Source organism: Acyrthosiphon pisum, chromosome A1 (assembly GCF_005508785.2).
Source record: "Acyrthosiphon pisum isolate AL4f chromosome A1, pea_aphid_22Mar2018_4r6ur, whole genome shotgun sequence".
Taxonomy (NCBI): Eukaryota; Metazoa; Arthropoda; class Insecta; order Hemiptera; family Aphididae; genus Acyrthosiphon; species Acyrthosiphon pisum.
In genome coordinates, this window is record NC_042494.1 from 6,842,728 (window position 1) to 6,852,046 (window position 9,319).

The following is a 9,319-nucleotide window of genomic DNA, read 5'->3' on the forward strand; positions in this document are numbered from 1 at the left end:
AAAAAAGATTCATATCATCATATCGATGACCGTATAACAACACGGTATATCTATAGGTACTAAGTTTGATAGAAAAACATCGTATGACCTATTTTTTCAGTTATTTTAATTTTACGTTAGTAGAGTCGGTTACGTTGGTATTGATTTGTTGGGATGGTTAATGAAAAGTAATAACTAATAACTAATAAAGACAGTAACTTTAACTTCCTTATTATATTTTAAAAATAACAATAATAATATTAATTTGGGGCCTCAAAATAAATCCTTGCACACGAGTCCAAGAGTTTGTAGTTTTGACACTGTATTTAGTGTAACCATGATATCACACTTAGGATGTTGATATTTTCGTCATTCGATGATGTTCACAAATCGCCACATATAATATACTGTAAGTATATAAAATAGAATACTGCAAGTATACACTTTTCCACTATACCCATTCCTGTTCGTCAACAGAAAATTGAATTCCAGAAAGAGTGTTATTTTGTTATTAGTTACTACTTAAATCTTTTTCTTACTTAAAACGATTATAATAAAATTATATTTTGAATCAAGACTGGAGATACAGTAGGTAGGTAGTTTGTGATTTAATACAGTATGAATTCAGAAATGTAGAATTCTCTTTTAAATAGTTTTTTTGTTTTATTAATTGTTTTTATTTTGTAGAGATATATCTGCGGTACTGATGTTCAATAAATCCTTATTCCTTATACCTTATCATGCTATTTATGTTTATTGGCTTATATGAAATTATAAAATATAGTAATAATTATTATTTAATTAGTTTTTTTTGTAATGCATATAAATTGATTTACATATAATTATTTTAATTTAATTTCTTAAACGTACATGATCAATTATCATGATGTAGGTATCTATCTATATTGATCTAAATTCTAAAGTCTCTACTATAATTATTATTAATGTTCTATTTTTAATGTATAGCTGTATGCAAGTTTTATCTGCATATTATTTAGTTTATATGACTTATAAGCCCCGACTTAATACCAAATATAATAGGCTTAATTATTTATAATTAATTAATATTATTTGCCTATAACATGTATCATATTATGTACTTATATACTCATATGTAACGAATCAGAGATTAATAATCTATTTATTAAATTACCTAATGATAAATTTAATGTTTATAATTGTTTGTTTGATAGGATGGCAGGATGCTACATATTTTTTTTTTTTATATGTCTAGCGCGTATGAAAAAGTATTAAGTAAAACATTTTTGTTCCAATAACTGATACAGTTCTGTGATTTGAAATATAAAAAAAATTAACTAATTGCAGCCAAATTTAAATTGGAAACATTATCGACATAAATATTCAGTGTCAGCCTGGCACACCAAAGGCCCATGGATCAGTTTTTTTTAAGTGGCCTCATAATGAAATACAAAGGCCCCCAAAAAATATACTTAACATTTTGTTGAGAAAAATGCTCACCACCATTTTTTCTTTTAAAAATAAATTTATTCAAATTCTGATTTTTAGACTTTCTAAGTCTACCTAAAGACCATATTTTCAAATTCCGGATATTTTTTTTTACTACTTAAGGAATTTTCTGTGGTGATACAAACTTCTATTTTCAAATGATAACCCCTCTTTTTTACTGCAAATTATTTATCAGGTATTCAGGTGATTTTCTTGAAAATTTTGATGTATCTAAATCAAAATTCTAATAAGTAGTTGCTAAATTATTAAAATGTTTATACTAAGGATAATAATCCTTAAATACTGTTTTACAATATTATAAACTATAATTGTAATATTAGCTAGATGTAGTATTCACTATTCGGTAGATCATTTTTACAAATTATTTATATTTATAGATCAATAGTAATTACTAACATTTTCAAATCATCCAAGCCCCGAATCTACTTAACCCATTTTCATATTATCCTCAGTAAACAAAAACTACTAGTTTGAATTTTGATTTAGATGCATCAAAATTCTCAAAAATCTGTTGAATAATGAAATGTGAAAAAGGGGGATTCTTATTTGAAACACAGAAGTTTGTATTGTCATATCATCACCATCCTTAAATAGTACAAAAAATCTCAAGTATTCGAAAATCTTCAAGTGTATTTAAAAATTCAAAATATTAGTATTTGAATAAACCTATGTATAATTTAAGCATAAAAATAGTGCTTAACAAATCACCCTCTATAATATTAACACGGAGCTTGAAATTATTCGTTAAAAAAAAAACTATGAAACTATTGAAAAATGTATAACTACAAAATAATAAATTATTATTATTAATTACACAGAAACGAAATTACGAAAATTAAAAATATAATATTTCTATTAAAGAATTTTAACTTTGAAGACAAATTCATAAGCCATAAGTATAATATTATATTTAAATAAACTTTAAAATGTATGCAATATTTGCACGGCCCAGCGGACATGGTCAGGCCGACACTGTAAATATTAAACTCTTATTTAATTCGTTATCATATTTTTATTCATTTAAAGAAACATTCAGCATCGAGAGTGCGTATGATTTACGAAACGTGTTGATATATGTAAACTACGCTATAAATTATAAACAACACAATCAATAATATATTTTATAGCTTATACTTTATAGACTGCTATCAGCTATTTAAAATCTTCATTACTACTCGTATAAAGTATAAAATCAAATGCAAATATTTTTTTTAAAAACCCTGATTGCGGTAAGCATAAATTGTGTAATCTGTTGTGGTTAGGGGGTGGATGGAAAGGGGGTAGTAGCCTCTTGAAATTGTGTAGGGAGGGCAAACGAGCTCTAAGTCATTGAATATTACACCAATATTTTTTTCATAGCATTCTTGACAATAATTCATTGCTTTAGCTTTAATACTATTTTTCTGTGTACGATGTAGGTACTTATGTAATTAAGAGGATCTCAGAGATCTTCAGCGAACTGTTTGTTTTCTCTCTCTGTGCTCTGCTCTGTGCCCCGTTGAACATAGACAAAACACATTTACGTAGAATCGATTTTTTTTTTTATGTTTTTGAGTAATCTTAGAGTACTTATTTATTTATATTTATTTTTGAGGGTATGGCATATTATCGATTTGTCTAAACATTGTCTCAAAACAATTCAAACATAATTAAAATTTTATTTTATTTTGAATGTTGAGTAGTGAGTACAATATTAATAGTCAAATAATGATAAAAGATAAAACCGATATGTCATACTCTCAAAACTATTATCCTCTATACATTTTTGTAATAGGTGATTTTTCTTTAAGATTACTAAAAAATCATAAAAAACAAGTTTTTATCTATGTTGCGCTTAGTCTGAGATAGAAAACAAATATTGCGGTGACATCCTCTTAAGAATTTGTCATTATAATACCTATTTAATATTTATATTGTAATATGGGTAAAATACTACAATAGTATTGCTCATTATACTATAGATAGTATGAACACATACTAACTCTGTATATTTTCACTCATTTTGCAATTTATTCTATAATTCTACAAAACTTCAAGGACTGAAATCTGAAATATAATATTATAATGTTTACATGCATAGATTTATTAGTGGTCAATTATTTACCGGGTATAGAATTGTATTATCTCTTCCCCCACTATATTTACTATTTAGTATTTAGTATTTACTATATTATATTATATTTTTAATTTTATAATTAACAATCTGCAGTTAGTTAAGTGGCGTTAGAAACAACGATGCTATTAAAATACTGTTACGATAATACTTAAGTACCTAATAATATATAATATAAAATTTATTATGATATACGTAAACAGTATACTGTATAGAAGCCCTGACTCATTGGAGACGTTTTAAAGTTCTTTAAATTGTAGGTATGAAATTTCATCAAAAATCTATTTATTACAGCTATATTATGTCTAATGTCTTTAAATAGAAGAAATGTTATTTTAATGCGCGTGTTCCAAATATAGGTATAATTATTCTTTTATTAGTCCTATTTTCTATTGCACCCCATACATTATATTATATTACATTTTTTTCCCTTTTTTTTGATAACGAATCATTTTGTCAAATCAATTTTGTAACTATCTCTGTTATTAAATTATTAAAAACTGATGTTGTATAGAAATATTCAATATAATTCAAATTCAAGTTCTGTAGAGAATTTGAGTACTTTAAACATTATCATTTAATAGTCATTAGTCAAATATGAAACTATATATAGCCATATAGGTAGTTACGATTGTGATAATGCGATGTCAATTGTCATTTGTCAATAGATCCGAAATAATTATGGTAGCTATATAGGTAGGTATATAATATATATTTTTCATTTTTATACACATATCAATATGAATACGATATTTATTAAAAGTAAATGAAATATTTCCTTAGCCCTACCCCAAGGCCCATTCCCTATAAATAAAAAAAAGAGAAATTCCGCGTTTTCTGCAATTGTATCTATGATAATATAATATCTGCAGCATACAACGAGGTACAATGTTAATAACAAGCAATATAAATTACTTGATCAATTCGCGATTGAGTTGATGATAATGACAATAAATCATATAAGTGAACTGATATGACAATATTATCTAAAATATATCGATCAATTGTAAGGGATAATAATTGAAAGCCATACGTAATTAATCACAGTACTATGTATTTTATTTCATTCATGAAGACACGAGACACGCTGGACATAAGTAAGTGTACCTATATATTTTTATACCCATAAAATATTAAATAACCCATTTTTGACAAAGATGGGCCGATGATTGGGTTTTTAGCACATAATAAGACATAATAAGTACCCATCCCGCCACCCAGTGTAGCTTAAGAGAAAAATCACAGTCTTATGAATTTGATTTTTAATTTGGGTGAACCCATAGTTAATTAAGTACTTTGGTAATTTAACTGTTATCTTTATTAATTTATCATATTGAGTATTTGGGTAATTATTTATTACACAACCAAAATCTGACAAATAAAGGCGTGTTACTTTTAAGTACCATATTTTTATTTGTGTATAATTGAAATGTGTAGATTTGAAATGTTTAAATAAAACTACTTAATGTCTACACACTTTTATACCTATGAAGATGATAATTTAAATAAGGCATGTTAGTGTTAGTGTGTTATTTATTAAATCAAGTAACCTCTTTTGTGACCTTCATCCCCCGGGTACTGACACAGCCGACCTCCTTATCATTTTATATTAATAACGTTATGCGACCCGAAATGTTGCGTATAGGCCTGATCAATATTTTTCAAGCATAAAAATATCAAATACAATAACATTGTGTGAAGCACAATCTTACTTTAGGTATTATAGATAATTTAAAGATCAGAGACTAATGACTATATATTGTATACGACTATACATCGTAATGAATATAAGAATTAATAAATCCATAAGCATAACCCAATCGCAATATAATCGAAGTATAGCATATCACAAAATAAAAACATAAAATCATTGGAGAAAAATAATGCATACTGCATAGCCACATAGGTACGTTCATAGTCCATTGGAAACTTTGTCATAATGTCATAGATCCCTAAACATTTAATTTTTTCTCCGGTATATTATTATATAACTTACTATTATTAGTTATTATAATGATATTTATCTTTTTTTTTGGTGTGATCCTTTTTTTTTATGTATAGGTATTATATTAGTGTGAGGCCATAGTGGCACTACCCTATGATTTATCTAAGAAATAATGAATCTATCCCCCCATCAAATGAAAATTTCAGTCTACGCCACTGTGTGTGTATTGTACTTTATATTTTAAATTATATTTTATACATTTTAATAGCTGTATATATATAGCAGCCTACTACCTTATTTTATACGAAACATTTTCTAAGATATTGTTCCAAAAACTAATCGCTATTTTACTGAAAACACCAATAACAATAGGACTTAATACACGGATAATTTACGTCACGGTTTCGCCAACCGCTTGTTTATGGCAATATATTAAACTCTCTCTTCACAGTTCCCTTTCTACCAACATTTTCTACATTCATTATTTGAGTATGGGTATAAACACCAATTTTAACACCTGGTTACATGGTATCTATTATAATAGTGTCTACTTTCTAGAAATATAAATTCATAATTTTATTTTCATGTAAAGAATTATTGAATATAATTTTAATTTATTTTCGTTACAGACCCCGGAGGCCCAAATCGATAATCTAACACATCTCATATAGGTACATGCATATATATATACCTACGTCATGTACAAGAAAAAATATACATTTTTTGTTTACCTATATAATATATATAACATTTTTCTGGTGTAGTTAAAATATAGGTATGTAAGCTTTAATCTTTAATGCATTATGATATTGTTATAATTTGTTCTGTTTTAAAGTTAAGCAACAGAGGAATTTGAAGTTTTATACCCAAAATTTTTTGGGTATAATTTTGAGTCTCGAAAATTTGCGTCCACTTTACACCACTGCAATAATATAATAAAGTACCTATACTATTTACATTTCCTAAAATTACATTTTAGATTCTGAGTGGAACGATGAATGTATTGATTATACAATGATGTGTGTTTTTTTTCAATTTTTTAATTTTTAATTTTTTTGTCTGCAGTGTACACGATAAGTAGTCGACATAATGCTTCGATTTTCAACGTCATTATCTTGTTCGATGGGAAAGTGAATATTGTTGGTGCATTGGGAAAGTCAAAATTTAAAATTCCCAATAGCTTTCATAAGCACCGGGAAAAAAATTATAAAAATTAAGGAAAAACGGGAATTTTTCCTCAAAATCAGTTTTTCACAAAATCGATTTTGGTTTTTAGTGTAACTCTAAAACAAATTAATATATATACATGACATTTTCACTGGTTGTTTATGTTTGCATTTTCTATACACGATAAAATTTTCAAAATATTATGATTTTTTTTGAACTGTTTAGGAACATTTTTATTTTCCATTTTTTTTAGTTTTTTTTTCTAAAAATATCAATAAAATTTTATTTGTTGGTTAAAAAAGCTTGATAGAAGATTCCTAGTATATTGTTTGAAAGGCAGATGAAAAATATTAAAAATCCTTAGTCAAAGTTTTTTTTTATAAGCATTTAAAGTTCAAAAATTGACAAAATATGGAAAAATCACGAAAATTAGCAAATTATTTTGAGTTAAGAATTCGTAAAAATTTTTGTTTTTAAATCTAAGATTTTAAAATGTAATGCAAGATTCCTTGTAAGATTATCTTAATCTGTAACCTTATCAAAAAAAAAGAAATTCAAATTATTACAACATTATATTCACTCGATTTTCATGTAGCGATTTTCTTATTTTGTTGTAATTCAAAAACGAATAACTAGATACATGAAAATTTCACTGAATGTTTGTTTTATCAATTCTTATACTTTATAAAATTTTCAAAATATTTCGACTTGTTTTGAACTGTTTACGGTTAATTTCATATTTCAGTATTTTCATTTTTTTTTCTATGAATATCAATAAAGTTTTATCTATTGAGCCAAAAAGTGTAAACATTTAATACAAGGCTCCTGATATATTGTTACAATAGCAGATGAAAAATATTAAAAATACATAGGCACAATTTTTTTTTATAAGCATTTAAAAATCAAATTTTGATAAAATTTATCAAATTCAAAATTGAATAATTATTTTGTAGTTAAAAATTTATAAAATGTTCAACTTTTATATCTAAGAATTGAAAATTTAAAATAATATTCCACGTAAGTAGTTAATTCTGTTACCAAAAAATCTAAAAAATACATAAACACAGTTTATTTTTATAGTAATTTTAAGTTCAAATTTGGACGAAATTACATATTAAAAAACCTAGAATAACTATTTAAGTTATTTTGTTGTGATTGTTTAATATTATTCGTGGGTACTTGAAACTTCTAAAGGATACTATTATATATCTATGATAGTATCACAGTTTGTTGTTGATGTATAACGCGTTAAAAGTACCCAATGGATATTGTGATATGAGTAATTTGGAATTTATTACAGGTATCTATTATAGGTTAATTTTTTTTTAATATCATAGATATAAGTATATAATATGTCTTATACCTAGACTGACATACCGTCTCCACTCAGAATCGTTTTTCTTATACAATGATATTATATCATTGAATTCAAAATTAATACCATCCATTATACAGTGACCCACTTGTAACCTACTATGCAGCAGAGCGACATCCACTTGCCCACCTTTTTATTTTTAAAACCTATATTTTTTTCCAGGTTCCTGGTACTTGGAACTTAGAACTTGGAATTATACCGTTGGTCAGTCATACATTAAACTCCTTCAGGTACTTAAATACCTAGTGAGTTTAATATACCATTGGGCATTTTACAGAATAGGTTGTAAATAATCGTGAATATTGTGATTCGTGATAATGATAAACTATACATTCAATTTTGAATAAAAATACGATGTTGTGTATCGATTGAATTTTTTTTTAGTAGACAATGAAGATTTGGTTGTAGAGTTCTACAAATTGATGTTCCCAGGCCCTGCTACAATAAAATTATGATTTTTCCATTTATAACGAAGGGGGTGGGGGGGGCAATAGGGGGCCTCACTGGTTATTGCCCTCAGTCTAGACTCTATAATATACATATACATATACATATACATATAATATACATATACACGAGATCGATCCAGTGATAGAGAACAAAAATCGAGTGGTGATAATTATAACTAACTCATAGTGAACAAGTCGCGTTGCTGCAGTATAGCAATTATCTGAGTACATGTATTAAATAATTTATAATAATGTGTACATACTAAATAGTATCGGTCGTAGAGGCCAACGCGATAAGTGGCAAGCTTGCGACGACAACGTCAATACCTACCTAATTATTATTTTATTATACTAGATAATTATTATCGATTAAGTGTAAATAAAACCATTACGTTGGTAGGTATGTACATAAATATTATCGGTGTTATTATTGGTGTCCAGTAACTTACGCGGAGTGAGAACAAGAAACTAATATTCATGTCATCGTGTATAGCAATAACTAATAATTAAAACTCATTTCCGAACGCTCTGTACATAGTTGTATGTAAGTGCATACACCGTGTTCGCCTTATCTTGCTTTTCCTTACCTCCGACCGTTTGACGGGATGACGTCTGGCCTGCAACAGAGGACGTGTCTCCCGCACCGCGACGGCAATAACATAACAACACGACCACGTCGTCGGTGGCGTATTTGACGGGGAAGGGCCATTTGCACCCCCTACCAACACCGATCAAGTCCCCATGACAAACGAGAGATATATTTCAACACTATCGTGCATTGCATAAACAGCATAACAGCATAA